Source organism: Phodopus roborovskii, unplaced genomic scaffold (assembly GCF_943737965.1).
Source record: "Phodopus roborovskii unplaced genomic scaffold, PHOROB, whole genome shotgun sequence".
Lineage (NCBI taxonomy): Eukaryota > Metazoa > Chordata > Mammalia > Rodentia > Cricetidae > Phodopus > Phodopus roborovskii.
This window is the reverse complement of record NW_026125052.1, coordinates 11,887,412-11,906,383: the sequence shown is the minus strand read 5'-3', so window position 1 is coordinate 11,906,383 and position 18,972 is coordinate 11,887,412. Positions and strand designations below refer to the sequence as shown.

The 18,972-nt window shown below is 46.2% G+C and overlaps 1 protein-coding gene and 1 pseudogene across 1 annotated transcript in view; both read left to right on the top strand.

Moving 5' to 3' along the window:
- The window catches only part of Cdk5rap3 (CDK5 regulatory subunit associated protein 3), a 720,787-nt gene that overhangs the window by 636,962 nt on the left and 64,853 nt on the right, over positions 1 to 18,972 (top strand). The gene's annotated exons all lie outside the window — the stretch shown is intronic.
- Positions 4,111 to 4,435, top strand: LOC127214815 (60S ribosomal protein L37-like; annotated as a pseudogene).

Here is an 18,972-nt window from a genome sequence, read left to right as displayed (position 1 = left end):
CCCACAAGCCACACCTATAGATTTCAATCCTTCCCCATTGTGCCCACTCCATTAAATGACAGGCTCTTCTACAAAACAGACAAACAAACAAAACAAAACAGAACAGAACAGAACACCTCATGCATACTCAGCATTTCCATGGTGTGAGCTTTTAGTAAGATGGCGGCGTCTACAGCCCTCAGTCAGGCGCAGGCTCTCCAAGGCAGGAGGCCACCCAAGTCTCCCCAAAGCCCGCAATTCGGAGGGAAAGAGAAGTAGATCTTCTCATAGTCCCTCAAAAAAATAAACAAACAAGCAAACAAATAAATAAAGAAGAAGAAAAAGAAAGAAACAGGAACCCCTCTGCTCCAGGGGACATCTAGAGAAAACAGATGCTGGCTCTGCACCTCGGGGCTCCCCACTGTTCCCGCAGTTTCCGACATCAGTGTTTTATCAAGTAAGGAATGGCCATTTTTCTTTTCTAAGCAATCACCACCAGGGAGGCCATTCAGAGCAGATCACCCTGTCGCCTTAGGTCCGATTGGAGTCCAGGCTTGAGGATGCGGTGGGACAAGGGGAGGAGACCCTGGGCCCATACACCCACGTTGACGAGCGGTGGTTGGGACAGAGAGAGTGGGGAGACCCGGTAGGTTCGGGAGGTTCGGCGGGCGTCCTTGAAATCTCACTTGGGAACCTAGGTTGGTCTGGAGCTCAAGGTTAAACTGGCGGTCACACTCGTCACCATCAGTCGGTGATCGGGTGATTGAAGCTCTTGCGGCAGGCCGAAGAGGGCCTTTCCACTACTGGCTCTCCTCCGCGGGCGGTCCGGCCCCTGATGAGAGCACGTCACCTACCTCTCGATCGGCGCGGTCCTCCTAGCGTCTCTATAGGATGAGGGAGCTCTGAGGTGTCTGGGGACTAAGGTGATGGCGCCTCGGGCTACTCAGGCTTCAGCTTCGGGCCACCCGAGAGTCGGGCCCCCACAACAGCCACCGCCCTTTTGAGGCCTCGTGAACCGTGGGCTGTGGCGCCAATGGAGCTGGAGGCTCTGGAGCATCCTGCATCTGCTTGGCGCCGCCAGTGGGTGCAGGGCGCGGCCGCGTGGATCATCTCGTAGGTTCCTTTCCAAGGAGCGGTCTCAGCAGCCTGTACCACCCTGGGTGCCGTCGGATCAGCGGGTGGCCGGGAGATGCCAAGGACAGGCCAGAGCCAGCAAGAAAACGCAGATGGCTAGGAGAAAGAAGAGGATGTGTGTGTGAGTGTGTGTGTGTGTGTGTGTGAGTGAGAGAGAGAGAGAGAGAGAGAGGGAGAGAGAGATAGAGAGAGAGAGAGAGAGAGAGAGAGAGAGAGAGAGATTCAAGTTAGTTCTGGGAGAAATTGTCAAGTGCAGAAATAGACAAAAGGAGCCTAAAAGAAAGAGCAGCAGAGTAGGGGGGAACAGAAGGAAGCCTCAAGCGCCGCGTCTGAAGCCAGCCACAAGTTGTCCTTGGGAGTTGGGAATGTGAGAGGGAGGGGCAAGACCCGAAGAGCCCGGAAGAGAGAGTGCAGACCTTGGCGGGAGGCGACAGATTCCCGTTTAGGACAGACTCAGAGAGCAGGAACCTCCTCTAAGTCCCCGTCCCCCCCAGCCCCGAGACACACACACACACACACACACACACACACACACCTCGTACCCTCCCACCCTGGCCTGTTGCAGCCCGTTTTCAACACGCTCAACTAGAGACTTCCCACCCTCCACGCAGACACAGCAGCTCCTGTCTGGAGGGTAGCACCAGGCTGAACATCTGCCCACTTTTTGAAATTATTTTTCATCAACACAAGTGAGTTCAGAGGAAACGACCTTGGCCAAGGTCAAAGAGAGAACCTAAAAGCTCAACTTAACCAGACCAGCTGTGGAGACTTCTTTGCATTTTGACCCTGCAGTTCTGAACCTTTTTAAAACATTTCTCTTTGAGACCCGAGCGAGCGGTGGCTCCAACTTCTCTGTAATTAGCCTGAATTTCAGCCTCCCAACTCCCAGCTGCCAAGTTTTCACACAGCTGCCTCTCTTCTGAGATTTCAGTTTCTTTTCTCCTTTCCTCTTTTTCCCCCTCCCCCTCCTCCTTCTCCAGTAGCCCAGGCTGGACTGAAATGCTGTGTAGCTGAAGATGATGTCTGAAGATTGCCCCTTCCACAGATCTCAGACTTCCTTCCTCAGCCAGCATGGGACCCAGTGTGACTCAGTCAGGCCTCTTCCTGCCAGCCTTTGTCTAGGAGGACAGCAACTCTTATTCCAGACCTGGCTCTTCCATTTACTGGTCAGTCTCCACACTTTCTCCCACGTTTCCTACTTGTCAGTATGGGAGCCTCACATTGTAGCCCCGGTTGGCCTGGTCTGAAATTAGCTGCTTAACCCAGGCAGTCTGTGAATTTAAGGCCTGCTGGATTACAGATCAGACCACCACACAGAGCTCTCTTCTTTTTGGGTCTCAGTTTCTGCCTTTATAAAATGGGAGCAAGTTATATAGTGTGTTTTGTATTTATGGCCATCTTAAATTGTTAGAAGAATGGCACATCAAAGTGGCAAATTATGCCAAATTAGGGCCGGGGTGCAGCTCAATGGTAAAATACTTGCCTAGCATGCATGTGACCCTTGTTTGGGTTGATTTTTTTTTTTTAAGTAATTTTTTTTGTTTTTGTTTTTTGGTTTGTTTGTTTGATTAGTTGGTTGGTTGATTGGTCAGTTTTTGGTTTTTCAAGACAGGCTTTGGAACCTGTCCTGGAACTAGCTCTGTAGATGAGGCTGGCATCAAACTCATAGAGAGCCACCTGTCTCTGTCTGGGATTAAAGGTGTATGCCACCATAGGTTTTCTCTGTCTTTAACCCTAGCTGTCCTGGAACTCACTTTGTAGACCAGGCTGGCCTCAAACTCAAAGATCCTCCTGCCTCTGCCTCCCGAGTGCTGGGATTAAAAGCTTGTGCCACCATGCCTGGCTAACAAAGTACAGCTTTGCTTCCATGAATATTCCTATTTTAACTTTTTCTTTTCAGTACTTTTTACTGTCAGTGTAGTGATGGTCCAGATCTCGGTGCCTACAGCCTATCAGAGGGGTGTACCTGGGGCTCCTGCCAGCCAACAACATCCATTCAATGTCTACCTTTCAAGTAAACATCACCATCTTCTATCATCTTAGATTAGTGTTGTCTGTTCTTGGACTTCATAGAAACAAGTCATGAGTTTATATTCCTTTATGTCGGCTTCATCTGCTCAAAATGGGAAGTGAGGCTTATCTATGTGGTTCTAATTTATAGTAATTAATCTCATTTTACTGTTATGCCATATCCCACTATCCGACTACATCAGGACTCATTTACCCACCAGATCTTGGTGAACTTTTGGGTTATTTCTAGTTTTAGACTATTATGAAAAATCTGCTCAGAAATATTCTTGTCTTTGTGGTTTGTTTGTTTGTTTGTTTTTGTATGTGTGTGTGGGTATTTTGTTTGCATGTATGCCTGTACACTATGTGCATGCCTTGGGCCCACAGAGGTCAGAAGAGGGCTTTGGATTCCCTGCACTGGAGTGACAGACTGTTATGAAGCACAGTGTGGGTGCTGGGAATCAAACTCAGGTTCTCTGGAGAGCACCCGGACTCTTAGCTACTTCACCGTGATTTCTCAGACCTCTGTCTATGTATTTTGATGGACACCTGCACTTAGAGATCTGGAAGTGAAGGGCTGGGTTACAGGGTTGGGATGTGTTTATCCTTGCTAGAAACTCACAGCTTTCTCAAGTAGTTGACCAGTCTACATCCCCCCAGGAAGGTCTGAAAGAAACCATCGCTCTACATTCTTTCCAGTGCCTGGAATTGGTGACCAAGATTGTTTTAGTCACTCTGATGCACTAGAGGGTTTTATGCATTTAAAATTATGGTAAGCCCATTGGTGGTGGCACATACCTTTAATCCTAGCACTTTTAGTCCTAGCATAATTTTAATCCTAGGGAGGCAGAGGCAGGTGGATCTCTGAGTTCCAGGATAGCCTGAACTACTGAGCAAGTTCCAGGTCAGCCAGGGCTACACAGAGAAACCCTGTCTCAAAAAAATAAACGTGGTAAGACAGAAAGTAGCAGAAGTGCTTTCTCTTCCGGTCTCTTTGGCCTCGGCGGCAGAAGCAAGATGACGAAAGGAACATCATCCTTTGGAAAGCGTTGCAATAAGACGCACACGTTTTTTCCGCCACTGTGGCTCCAAGGCCTACCACCTTCAGAAGTCCACCTGTGGCAAATGTGGCTACCCTGCCAAGCGCAAGAGAAAGTATGACTGGAGTGCCAAGGCTAAGAGGCGAAACACTACCGGGACTGGGCGTATGAGGCACCTAAAGATTGTCTATCGAAGATTCAGACATGGATTCCGTGAAGGGACAACACCTAAACCCGGGAGGGCCACTGTTGCAGCAGCCACTTCATCTTGAGGATTTCAGTCAGTCATAAAATAAAATGTTCTGGTTTCGAAAAAAAAAATTGTGGTAAAACACCACAAAAGGGCTGGAGAGATGACTCAGAGGTTAAGAGAACGGGCTGCTCTTCCAGAGGACCTGAGTTCAATTCCCAGCACCCACTTGGTGGTTTATCTATGGCCTGATGCCCTCATATGGCATGCAGACATGTTTGCAGGCAGAGCACTGTGTACATAAATAAATCGCTAAAACAATAACAACAAAAATTGCCTCCTAGGAGCTGGGGAGATGGCTCAGTTGGTAAAATAGCCAATAAGCATTAAGGGCAGGAGTTCAGACCTCTAGTACCTAAGTAAAAAGCTTGGGCAGTTTGTGACTATAATTCTAGCACTAGGGAGGCAGAGGCAGGCAAAAATCTTGGAGGCTCTCTGGCCAGCCAGTCCAGCAAAATCAATGAGCTCCAGGTTCAGTGAGAGACCCTGTCTCAAATAAATAAATAAATAAATAAATAGATAAATAAATAGGTGGAAAGCAATTGAGAAAGACACCATCAACCTCTGGTCTCTACCAACACAAGCACACACATGTACATGCATTCAGGTAAACACACACAGAGACCACACACAGATATGACCTCTTAAAGATTTGTTTTTAAGTTTTAAGGATTTTTTTAGATTTACTTTGTTTTATGTGTATGAGCGTTTTTGCCTACATGTATATCATGTGCGTTTCTTGTGCTCTTAAAGGTCAGAAGAGGATATTGAACCCCTGGAACTGGAGTTACAGATGGTTGTGAGCCACTCCCAGTCCCATGTGGATATCAGGAGTGAAGCTCAGGTCCTGTGCAAGAACAAATGTTCTCAACCACCAAGCAATCTCTCCAGCCCTAAGAAATATTTCTCTTTCATTTGTGTGTACAGGTGTGAATGCAGCATGTATGTGAATGCAGATGCCCACAGGGCCCAGAAGAGGGTATGCCCTCAAGTTGAAGTTCTTGCCAGTTGTGAACCTCCTAATGTGGGTGTTGGGCAAGCCTGGCTGCTCTGAAACTCACTCTGTAGACCAGGCAGACCTAGAACTCACAGAGATCCCTCTGCCTCTGTCTCCCAGGTGCTGAGATTAAAGGAGTGTGCCACCGAGGCAGCTCTAACTTCTGAAACTACAATCACAGATAGAGCATGCCTGTCAAGGTTTCCCTCTTCCTCTTCTGCAGCTTGAGGACTTAAGGCTACAGTGCCCCTTCAAGCACCCACACACGGGTAAGTTCTACTATTACAGCTTATTATTCAGCTCAAGGTATTTTCTAATTTCTTTTGCAGTTGGTATATTTGATCTTTGGGTTGTCTGGAGATGGGTAGTTTAATTTTCAGATTGCTTTCCCTAATGTTGCTGATTCTTAGTCTAAGTTTGTTTTGATCAAAGAATGCATTTTGTAAGTCTCAATCTTTTCAAACTTGTTGAGAATTGTTTTATGGCTCAGCTCATTCTCCTCCCCCTCCTCCATCTCTGTTTATGTATTTATTGGGACAGGTTCTCGTGGAGGCCAGGTTGCTTTCCAACTTTCCAAGGAGCCCAAGCTTTCCTGACCCTGGTGCTCCTACCACCACCCGCTCCCCAATTTCTGAGAGCTGGATTATGGTCTGGTTTTGTTTATTTGCTCATTTTCCATTTTTGAGACAAGACCTCACTGTATTACCCTGGCTGGCATTCACTATGTAGCCCCAGCTGGCCTCAGACTTGCAGCCTTCCTCCTGCCTAGGCTCCTTCCAGAATTGGAACTGTAGTGTGAACACTGCCCCTGGCAGTTTCTGACTCTGTTGGTGGCAGCACCCCTGCCAAAAACAGGCATTCGAATGCTGCTGAGTGTATCTGTAAATGTTAATTAATAATGTTGACAATTCTGTTCAGATTTTCTATATATTGTGGTGATATATTATTTATGATTTATTAAAGCTTGCCTGAGGATTCAGAAAGCAAAGTCAGTCTCAAACTATAGAGATCGGGCAGTGGTAGTACACACCTTTAATCCTAGGACTCAGAATTAAGAAGTAAACAGATCTCTGTTTGTTCAAGGCCACCATGGCCTGCTTGAGAGTGAAGAGTAACCGAGCTCATGCCTTTGATACCAGCATCATTCGGAGGTATATAAGACAGGAGCAAGGTCTCAGATCAGGCATTCATTCTCCAGTCACATTGAGGAGAGGTTCCAGTCTGAGGTTTGGTGGAGCCAGGATCACCTTTCAGTCTGAGGTAGAGTAAAAGCTCGTGACCAGCTGCTCTGCTTTTCTGATCTTCAGCTTGAAGTTTGAACCCCAATATCAGTCTCTGGGTCTTTTATTTATCGGGCAACAATGTATTTGCTGACTTTCTTTTGTTTTCTTTTATCTACTATGGGGAGAAATGTGTGGGATTTCTGTGACTTGTTTTGTTCTGTTACTGTCTGTGCTTTCTGTATTTTGTAGCTCCTGTGTTAGGTATGTCCCCATTTGGGACATCCTAGTGAAATGACCCTTTTATGCTTCACACTCCTTTGTTCCTTTATGTCCCTCAATCTTTGGCTATGTCCCTTGCTCTGAAGTCTACCTTGGTTTGTATTTTAAAGTGTGTGTTAATGGCTGGGAATGTGGCATGTGGCTCGGTAGTACCTACCTTGCATAGGATGTGCAGGGCCCTGTATTTGGTCTCCAGCATTGTAATGAAACTCTCAAAGCCTTTTTTGTTTTTTTTGTTTACATGTCAGATTTTCCATCCTACTCCTGCTGGTCTACTTGCATTTGTTTGTTTCTTTGTTTTAGAAGGCTACCTACAGGCTCTTGACAACATCAAGAGCATACAGTATCAACTTATCAAAGAATCCCTAGAAATTTACTGATGCGCTTAAGTTTGTATCTTTGGTTTTTCGGTTGTTCATTTGTTTTACTTTTGTTGGAAAAAAGGTGTTGCTACATAGCTCTGTTTACCTGAATCATGACATATAGACTAGACAGAAGCCAGATATTTTAGACTTTGGAGAGCAAGGAGGAGTGTTGGGATTTTATTTTGAGTATAATGGAAGACATAGAGGTTTTGTTTTTTATGTGTATGGGTGTTTTGCCTTTATATACATATGTGCTGTGTGTGTGTGTGTGTGTGTGTGTGTGTGTGTGTGTGTGTGTGTTGCCTGAGGAGGCCCAAATAGGGCAACTGGATGGTTGTGAGCTGTCATGTGGATGCTAGGAACTGAATCTGGGTCCCTTGGAAGAAAAACCCACATTCTTAACCTTTGAGCCATCTCTCCAGCCCAGACACTGAGAATTTATAAGCAAGAAATGAAAATTTTGAAGATCACTCCACTGTGTGAACCCATGGACAAAAGCAGATGTAGACAGACCATTTGGGAAGACACTGCTGTGGTCCGAGCAGAGAACAAGATAAGTGAATAGAAGCAGTCAGGGTCTGGCGACATTCTGAAGTATCTCCTAGGTCCACTAGAAGCTAGAGAAATAACAAAATACATAAGAGAAATAGAATCCTAGCCATGTGTGGATCACAATTAATGAAGTGGCTGATCTCAGTCTTATTGCGGTAAATAAGGATCAGGATAAACAAATAGGCCGAATAGATGTTTATTCAGGGAGAAATAACTTACAACCTAGACAGATGAACACCAGGAAATTCAACCCGATCCTCTCCTGTCCGAGTCACGCCAGAAAAGAGAGCGCCTTCCTGGCCCCCTCCGACCTCCTTCCTCAGGTCACCTCCGCCCATCACTCCACCCCCCAATGGGCATGGTCAGTGCTACAGAAGGACTACCTCACTACAATTCCCCTTTTAGTCTAAAGAAAAGATTTAGGCTTAATACAAAACTATATACAAAACAGTGAATAACAAGTGTGCTCTAAGAAAAGGAAAATCGAGAACAAAATGACCTACATATCTAGTCGTAGGGTGAGGGCATAATGGAGTTTACAATAGAGTTGTCCTAAGCTGGAAAACGTAAGTCTAGTACCTAATATATCTAACTAGGAAGAGAGAATAATAGTTGTGATAGTTTAATCTTCAACCTCATCAAGACCTGAGAAGGAAAATAACAATACTAGAGTAGACAGGAAATGCGGATGGACAACTTCCAAAAGGTGCAGCAAGGACAGAAACAGTAAGCCACCTGAACAGTCACCCTAGGTCTCACAGCGACGTTGGTACACCCAGATTTGGCTAAGGCCAAGAGAACTTGACAGACCACAACAACAGCAGGGAAATAGAATGGCTGTCTTACCCTGACTTGGCAAGGTCAAGCAGTCTTCTATATTTGTCTCCTGTAAGCACATAGGACTGCATGTCCAAATCAGTGGTCAAGGTGGGGGCAATTCTATGCCCAACAGGCCATTAGCTGAGGCGAGATTGAACTCCAGCAGGAGCAACAACAGTGTCCAACATATTTTCTCTCTCTCTCTCTCTCTCTGTTTTTCATTCACCACATGTCCTAGTTTGCTTTCTAACTCTGTGACAAAGACCATGACTAAAAGCAACTTAGGGAAGAAAGGGTATATTTGGCTTATGCTGTAACATTTTGTTTATGATCTAATAAAGCTTGCCTGAAGATCAGAGTGCAGAGCTAAGCCATTAGTTAGCCACACACACACACACACACTAAGCTACTAGTTAGTCACATACCTAAGCCACCTGTTAGCCACAGAAGACAGGCAGTGTCTTCCTTTAATCCTAGTACTCAGGAAACAGAGGCAGGTGGATCTCTGTGAGTTCAAGGCCACCCTTTGATCCCAGCACTTGGGACACACCTTTAATCCCAGCACTAGAGAGGAATATAAGGCAGGGGGAGACAGGTCAGTCTGAGGCAGTCTGAAGTTTGGTGGAGACAGATGCAGCTGGATTCAATCTGAGGTAGAAGTAAGAGGTAGTGGCTGGCGCTTTGCTTCTCTGATCTTCAGCTTGAAGCCCAATGTCTGTCTCTGGGTTTTTACGATTTGGCTACAGGCTTACACAGCTAACCCACAGTCCATAACTGAGGAAAGCCAAGGCAAGAACTGAAGCAGGGCCATGAAGGCAGGAAGTGGAGCAGAGAGCACAGAGGGGCGCTGCTTACCAGCTGCTTTCAACAGCTCCACCAGCTTGCTTTCTTACACAACCCAGGACCACCTTGCCCAGGAATGGCAGAGCCCACAGCGGGGTTGGGCCCTCCCACATCAATCACTAATCAAGAGAGTGTCCCACCAACTTGACTATAGGCCTGTTATGGGGAATTTTGACCAGATTCTGGCACGCCTATAAAGTTTACCTTGAATCAGAAGCAGAGTTAGCTACTAGCTGACCAGAATTAGCCATAGAGGTTTTGGAGAACCAAGGACATATAGAGGGACACAGAAAGTAGTAGGGAAGGGATTAGAAGGTTCTTGGGCTCTTTTGGATGGACGAGAAAAGGTGATCACTTGTCCACAGCTTCCCTGATCAATCATGCTTCTACCCCAATATCTGGCTCCAGAGTTTTGATAATAGAACAATATAAGTAATTGCTTTCACAGGCCAATCTGATGGAGGCATTTTCTCGGTTCAGGTTCCCTCTTTCCAGGTGACTCCCCTCCCCCAGCTTCGGTCAAGTTGATGCCCACAAACTAGCCATCATGGCCTGGTATGTAGCTATCAGAGGATGAACATAGAAGCCACCTATGCTGGTCTACAACATACATGTGTGTAGAGTGACAGAACATAAACGTAGCAGTTCCTCCATTGTAGGGCCCTGCATGGACCCCAGAGGCACCTTGAGCAAGCCTGGGCTGGAACATTCTGAAGTTTTAGCTGGAACACCTTGCACCAGAGTGGTTCTTGGTACTCTGCCTGATTTGCTAACACACATCTGCTGGGGAGGAAATAAGCCCCTTGATAGTTTTCCACTGTGCTGTGAGTCAGTATATAAGCCTGATCCTTCCCCTCAATAAACAGCATTCAGAAGCATCCCAGCATTCCTGTTACGTGAATGACCCACTGTCTTGTCTTTTATTTAAATCTCTAGGCCTTCGCACTATTAGTGGAACAGATTGTAGCTTGGGCGCTACACCCCATCCTTATCAGCAACCTCTACAGGCCTGGAACATTGCATGGTGGCAGGAAGCCTGACTCTTCCCTGACAAAGAAAAGATGCAGGAGACAGTATTTACCCATTGCCTTTTGGGAGCTGTCTTTGTGGAGTTGCAGTGAGAACCATCTGAGTGGCCCCAAGTTTGTACCTGAGTGGAGGTGTGTGGATAAGGGAAAGGCTAGCTATAGATGATAAAGAAAAGATAAAAGTCAGGAGTACATACCAATCGATACTGAAATGCCACAAGTTTATTTTTCATCACTCTTATATACCTTATCCAAAAAGGGGGACCCAGTATCATGAATACGGAACAAACAGACTCTTCTTCACTGAGGATGGTTTTGAGCACTCCGTCCTTGTGCCAAGATGGAGTGCAGCCATCTTTATGGGCACTGACAATTGCTGTGGACTGAATGTGTCCCTCAGAATCATCCCATGAAATCCCATCACCAGTGGGATGTTATTTGGAAGTGGGAAGAAGTATTTGGGGAGAGAAGAAAGAGAAAAGTTGGGTTACAGAGAAATTAAGTTACTGTGTACTTTAGTATGATTTATTGCTCTCTTGTATCTCAACTTTTTTTGGGGGGAGGGCGTTGAGACAGGGTTTCTCTGTGTAGCCCTGGCTGTCCCGAAGTAACTCTGTAGACCAGGCTGGCCTCGAACTCACAGAGATCCACCTGCCTCTGCCTCCCAAGTGCTAGGATTATACATGACTGAGAGTATGCACCTATGAGCACAGGTACCCTCAGAATCCAAGACATCTGGGAACTGAACCTGGGTCCTTTGCAGAAAGCACTGACCCATCTCTCCACCCTTATTTCAATATTTAAACGCTAGCCGCAATCCACTACATTATTTTAGTTTATTCAACTTTAATATTTTTCCGTTAATTTGTTTTTGAACTCATCAATGTGTCAAAACTACCACATTAGAAACCCAGTGTTGTTTTTATTTCTTTCATTATGAACCTGGAATTCCATACTTTATGCTTTGAAATAAATTTCAATTTACTCAAATTAAAAATTTCCCCAAGTGGCCAGGAGAAATTTAATAAGCTCTATCTTAGTTTCCCATCATTGTTGTTCCCTTGACAATAGACCAAAGAATTTATGACCATGTGAGTGGAATTCTGCCTCTGCCTCCTACTGGCTTTCCCAGCAGCTGCCTGTCCTCCTCCTCTTCCTCCTATCCCTCTCCTTCTCTGCTATTTTGAGACTATGTCTCCTGTATGGCCTCAAACTCATAGCAAAAGATGCTCTTGAACTCCTGGCGTTCCTACCTCTATTATCCAGTGCTATGATTACAGGCCAGTGATTTATTCGGTGCTGGCACCGAAGCCAGATCTTCGTGACTGCTAGGCAAATACTCTACTAATTCAGCTGTATCTTTAACCCAGTTTCTTAATAGCTACACGATATGCATATCACATACATACTCAACCATTCTCGTGAGCCATGTTAAGTCAACTAACTCAGGGTCTGGGACATCGTTAGTGCTCAGAAATACTAGGTGTTGTTATTTTTTTAAGCTTTCAACGCTGATTTGCAACGGAGAGCTGAAAGCAGCTAAGCTCCAAGTAGTTCTAAGCTAACAGATGAAGAAATTCTGCCAGTAATAACAGAACTTTGGGGCGGTTTTGTGCTTGCCGGCGTTTCCGTAGACGGACGCTAGAGGGTGCTCGGAGCTCAGAAAGCTGTGCCTGTTCCTGGGATTAAGGATCTCTGCCACAGTGTCCGCCAGTCCGAAGCTTTCGTTTTGGGTCAGGTGAGCTGCCACGTAGCTGCTACTTTGGTCCAGAAACAGATTCTTAAAATAGAAAAGTGCGGCTGCATGGGGAGAAAGGTATGCCTCAGACTTTCACCAACTCGCTTTCTGCTTGACTTGACCTCGAAGACCAGAGTAGGACTCGACACGGTGTCTGGCGGCCAGTAAGCACCCAACCCCCACTTCATCCACCCCACCCCCGTGCGCCCTTTTTTGATTTTGTTTGCCCCCCCCCATGGGGTTTCTCTGTATAGACCTGGCTGTCTCCGAATTCACTCTGTAGACCAGGCTGGCCTAGAACTCAGAGCGATCTGCCTGCTTCTGCCTCCTAAATGCGGAGGGATAAAAGGCATGTGCCCACCCATCCAGGAAGCCCTGTTTACGCTCATGGAAGGGTTCACCAATGGGGACACCCCAGACTCCGTTTCCAACAACAGCCATGTGAAGCTATCTCACTGTACAGCTTAGGGACTGGCAAAGTTGTTACTGGTTCCAGATCATTCCATTAAGGAATGACAGGGCCAATATTCGGACCCAGATAATGAGGCTTCAAAAGATGCTTTTTAAGTTTTTATGCTTAAAACAACAACTCACAATAGAGGGTGCCAGATTCTCTCCCATGTTTACAGTTTATTAATTCGTTGGGGTCATTTAATTGCAATGTCCATCTAGCACAAAGATTTATTTAATACAGAAGGAATGATACAATTACATACTCATAGAATGGAAAGAAAAAGGTTAGTGTTAAGGCAGAGATACTCTCTACTTGCATCTAGGGAGCAGGGCGGGCGAGGCGGGGCGGGGGGGGGGGTCAGAGTCTCACTATGTAGCCCTAGCTGTCTTGGAAGTTACTATGTAGGCTAAGCTGGCCTCCAACTCACAGAGATCCATCTGCCTCTGACTTATGAGTACTGGGATTTAAGGTGTGAGCCATGCCACCCCACAGTCTGCTGACCCCGCCCCCTGACGATGGGCGGGACAGGCATGACTATGTCACCGCTATGTCACTCTTTACGGGGATGCACAGGGGACTCAGTTTCCCTTTTAAAGCAGGAGCGCCCCCCTCTTGCTCTCTCTCTTTTGCTCTCTCTCTCTCCTGCTTTCGGTTGGCCACCAGCTAGCCCCCTCTTCTTTCCTCTCTCTCTCTTCCCTGTGCCTCTATGTCTCTTCCCTTCCCCCTCACTCCCCTTTCTAAATAAACTCCTCATTTAAGCTCTGTCTGCCAGGTGTGTTATTCCCTCCCGCCTGGGTAACCCTCATTGGCTATGCAACCTGCTATGCTCTGCCACGTGGTGCCTTACCTTGGGAACCCCACTCACCTGGGACCCTCGCCCGGGACCACTCACTATTCCCACCCTTCTCCAGCTTTTATTCTTATAACTGTATCAAAAGAACAACACCCTGCTTTAGCTGAAATCTTAGAGGGAGAGAGAGAGAGTTGGAGAATTCACACATCCCAATCCCAAACAATGTGGGAATCAAGGCAATGTAGTCCTGGCATCAAGATGGACCCAAAGATAAATGGAATAAAATTGAGGGTTTGAGGTAAATCTATAGTCTATGGTCATAGTGTCAACACCTTATTCAATGAAGTAAGTTTTGTTTGCTTTTCCCAAAACATGGTTCTGGAGCCCTCGAATATTTATAAGAAAAAGAATAAATGTGGGCTCCACTCCCCATCTACAAAAGTTAACTAAAAATAGATCAGAGGTCTAAATATTGGAAATAAAACTATAGCCAGGCAGTGGTGGCACATGCCTTGGATCCTAGTACTTGGGAGGCAGAGGCAGGAAGATCTCTGTGAGTTCAAGGCCAGCCTGGTCTACAGAGTGAGTTCCAGGATAGCTAGGGCTGTTACACAGAGAAACCCTGTCTTGAAAAACCAAAAATGAACAAAGAAAAGAAAGAAAGAAAAAACTTTAAAAAGAAAACACAGGCATAAACCTTCACCATCTTGACTTAGTCAATGGTTTCCTAGATATGAAACAAACATCTAAAGGAAAGATTTCATTAAAATGTGCATGTCCAGACACTTCTGTTATGTAGAACCTGCCAGAGATGACCACTCAGACACAGTTTATAGTCAATTGAAGTCTTTATTACAGCTGGCTGGGACTACACTCAGGATGCAAGTAATTAAGTGTAATTCCAGAACAAGGTCCAGAAGGGGGGGGCGGATTGAAGGTAAAACCCACATCCTAGCATCTGGATTGGCAGCTGTGGGAGTAGAAATTCACACAAGCAAGTAGTGTAACAGAAGCTAAAATAAGCTAGAGTGGCATCTTGACCTCGGGCTCCTAGACTAGAGTTGGATAGTTGTCCTTGGGGCTGTTGTGGGATGATCTTTTTTGCTCACTGCGAAGATGTGTCTTTGCCAAGGTGCCTTTGGATTGGTTTAGTAAAGAGCTGAATGGCCAATAGCTAGGCATGAAGAGGTTAGGTGGGGCTTCTAGGAGAGAGGGGCAGAGGCCAGTGAGACATGGAGCTAGTGGCTAGTGGGACATATAAAATGAAGGAGAGTTAAAAAGCCACGTGGAAGAACATAGATGAATAGGAATGGGTAATTTAAATTGTAAGAGGTAGCTGGGAACAAGTCTAAGCTAAAGCCAAGTTTTCATAATCAGTAAGTCTCTGGGTCATTATTTGGAAGCTCAAAGTTCCGATGAGAAAGAATTATTACATGGGGCTTCTCATCAAGGATATCAAACCCTAGTCAAGCCTAAAATGGCCTCAGCAAGAATACAAGGCGAGGGAGCCTCTGCACTGTTTTTGCACAAGCTTGGTAGTGGCACACACTTGTAATCTCAGCACTCCACAGCAGAGGCAGGGAGATTGTTGCAGGACATGTGATCACACTGTGGCACCCAGAGACTGTGTTCATAAAGTTAACATTGAATCAGGGGGTGGGGCCAGCGACTAGCCTACCAGAATCAGCCACAGAGAAGCCAGGAATACAGATAGAAAAGATGCACAGGAAGGAGTAGAGAGAAACTTAGGGATTTTGCACTTTCTTCAGTCTGGGAAATGTGGACAGACGGACAGATGGTCGCTCCTCTACTGCTTCTTATCTATTAGGTTTGCACCCCAATATCTGACTCCTGAGTCTTTACTGGTAATACAGTGACTTAGATAAAACAACAACAACAGAGGATTACAAGTTTGAGGCCAACCAGAAAAACATTGCAAGACCTTGTCTCAAAATTAAAAAAAAAAAAAAAAACATAAATATTGAGCTATAAGACCAAGGTTTCACTCCTAGTTTCCAGGAAAACGGACGGTTGCAATGGGATTCAGTGATTAAGAGCACTTGCTGCTCTTCCGGATGACTTTGGTTGCCAGCACCTGTGTCTGATAGCCCACAGCTCCTGTAATTACAGCTCTGAGGATCCTGGTGCTGTCCTCTGGTCTCTGAGAGCTTCCACACACTCACAGCATGCACACATGCACGTGTGCACATGCACACACACACACACACAAATAAAATTTTTAATTAGTTTATTTTTATTTCATATGTGTTAGTGTTTTGCCTGCATGTGTGTCTGTATGAGAGTGTCAGATCCTCTGGAACTGGACTTACACACAGGTGTGAGCTGCCATGTGGCTGCTGGGAATTGAACCCAGGTCCTCTGGAAGAACAGCCAGTGCTCTTAACCACTGAGCTCCCCACCCTAATAAAAATTTTAAATAAATTATTTTAGAAGTCGTGTGTGAACATTCATAGCAGCTATGTTAATTATAGTCTACAGATGTGAACAACTCAAGTGCCTAGCCATCCAAGTTGATTAGTGAGTGGACGAAATACAACCTATCCACACAATGGACTATTACTCTATTACACGGGGGGGGGGGGGGGGGCGCACGTGACGACAACCCGTGAGATGGCTCAGTGGATACAGGACCTTCGACCAAGGATGAGGACTTGATTAAAAGCACGTGCCACCACCCCTGACCTTATGGTCTTTGTTTGTATGCAGGTTTGGGGACAGGGAGGATGCTGCACCCCACACAGGGTGCTAGGGACCCTCTTCCCTCACCTCTTCATGTGGCTAGTGGGCTGTTTTCTGTCCCTTTACTGATTTCAGGCTATTACATAGGCCCTGGAATGTATCTCAACCTTCTCTGATGGTCCAGAGAGTGCGTCCCGTTTTCCCGTGTTTAGGAAGAAATGTGAATAGTTTCCTTCCCTCCCAGGTCTCTCTCTTTCTCCCTCTCCTCTCCCTCCCTTCCTATGTTTGTCCTTCCTCTTGACCCAGCCCTCTACAGGGTCTCATGTAACTTAGGCTAGCTTTGAACTCAATATGACGACGATGACTGTGAACTCCAGATCTCCCGGCGGTGACTACAGGTTACTTACAAGTGTGCATCACGATACTGTTTCTGTGTGCTTCTGGGGACAGAACCCAGGGCCTCATATATGCTGGGTAATCACTTTACTGAGCTACAAATTCAGCCTCCTGAATTTCTTTGGTATGAAAAAATTTACCTGGTTATAGTAATACTGTTTTCCTTCATTCTCAATGTCTGGGCACTTCCAGGGCCTAATCCCAGCCTCAATGTGGTTGAACACACTAGACCACACCACTATTGCTCTCTGGCTGAGGCGATGAAATGTCTGTCACGTTCTCTGTCACCCTCCTGAGCCCGGCTAGGATCTGGTCTGGAAGGCTTGCTTCCACAGCACCTGCTCACTGAAGACCCTTCTCTCTTCCCTGCTCTCTCTTCCCTGTCATCAGAACTGTGTTCAAATGCCTGGGAAGCCAGTGTTCTCAGCTTTCAGACTACGCTAGCCATCTCCATTTCTTCTCCGCTAAATGTGAGCTAAACACTGGGAATTAAAGAAAGATGAGTAGGACCCACAGTGCAACATCACCAAATTGCCCAGCCAGAACCCGGGTCTTGAGATTTTCAGAAGCAAACCTGTGGCTGCTTACTTAGGTCAGGGCGCTGAGTCTCCGAAGCTGCTTTTCCTCCCGCGGTCGGCAGGGGTCACTGTGTGGCCGCGGGTGAGCTTGTCAGTAGCCAAATGCTGAATTTGGTTGCTTTGGCTGAATCTTATCTACCTCATCTACCAAGACTCCACACTTTCGTGGTTCGTCCAGGCTGTCCTCCCAAAGTCACCATGCCTGTACTCTCCCGGAAGCATAGTTTGCTGTATTTTTAAGTAATCACTTTGGGTTCCATGCCAGGTAGCAGTGCCAAATTGGACGAAGAATGTGACTGAGTTGGGTTAAAATTTTTGGTGTGTCAATTACCACTTTGTGATCTTGAGAAAGTCACTGTACATCCCTGGGTCAAGCTTCTCTTCTCTTATGTCTGTTGTTTGTTTTGTTTTGAGACAGGGCCTCCCTATGTAGCTCTGGCTGTCCTGGAACTCACAGAGGCCCTCCTGCCTCTACCTCAGCAGTGTTGAGGTTAAAGTTTGTGCAACACCCCAACCTGGCGCCAGGTTTCTCATCTTTAGAACCCAGATAGTAAGCCAGGCTGTGGTGGCTCACACCTTTAATCCCAGCACTTGGGGGGGGGGGCAGAGGTAGGTGGATCTCTGAGTTCAAGGCCAGCCTGGCTGGCAGAGTGAGTTCCAGGATAGCCAGGGCTATATAGAGAAACCCTGTCTTGAAAAACCAAAACAAACAACCACCACTAACAACAACAAATGTTATAGGGTTGGTTGGGGTATGCCTCAGAGGAAGAGCACGTGTGTGTTGTATACGAGACCTTGAATGCCATCCCCAGGGTTAGAGGAGGGAGGAGAGAAAAGGAGAAAGAAAGGAGGAAGATAAGAAGAGGAGGAGGAGAAGGAGGGAGAGATGAAGGGGAATACTAATAAAAGTCATCTTTCATACTAACTATTCAATTACCAAGCAAGTGACACTAATTAGTGGTCTAATGGCCATTGCCTAGTTTAATTAAGAGATTTTATTGCACCTCCTGAACCCCCACATTTTCATTACCCAAGTCACATGGATTTAATAACAATCTTTTTATTATTATGTTCACAAGATAAATTGAGAGTAAACCAGCTTAATGACTCATCTGTGTGACTTACGACATTGAGAATAAGATATGGGGGAGCAGCAATTGTAACCCTGAAATCTCAGAAAATGCAGAGGCATGTGGCTTTGAATGCCCTAAGGATGCTCTTCTTCCTGTGTGTCTCCATTCTCCTCCTGTGGCCTCTGGTCTTTTCCAAAGTATGTTTGAGGACCTTGGTGCTGACGAGGCCCTGCACGGACCAGTGGATAATGGCCTGTTATGGCAGCAACAACAGGAAGGCAGAGTAGATGTAGACTGTGGCCCAGAACAGGAGAAGCAGCACCAGCTTGTCTATACTGAGCCCCAGGAGTCCATTTTAAGATGACAACACATGGTTCCAGGAACATTTGCCCAGCCTGCTGGAGGCCCTGGGTTCAATCCCCAGCCCTGGAGATGAATAATAATCCAATCAGGGGCTGGGCAGATGGCTCAGTCAGTAATGTACTTGCTGTGTAAGCATGAGGAACTGAGCCAGACGCCCAGAACACATGTAAATCAACTAGGGGAAGGACTTCATGCCTGTAGTCTCAGCCATGAACAAACCAAAACAGGAGGATATGGGGGGCCTCCTGGCCAGCCAGTATAGACAAACCAGTCAGGCTGAGTGGAAGATCCTGCCTCAAAAGACAAGGTAGGGAGGGACTGACACACCTGACATCAATCATGTGCACACACATACACA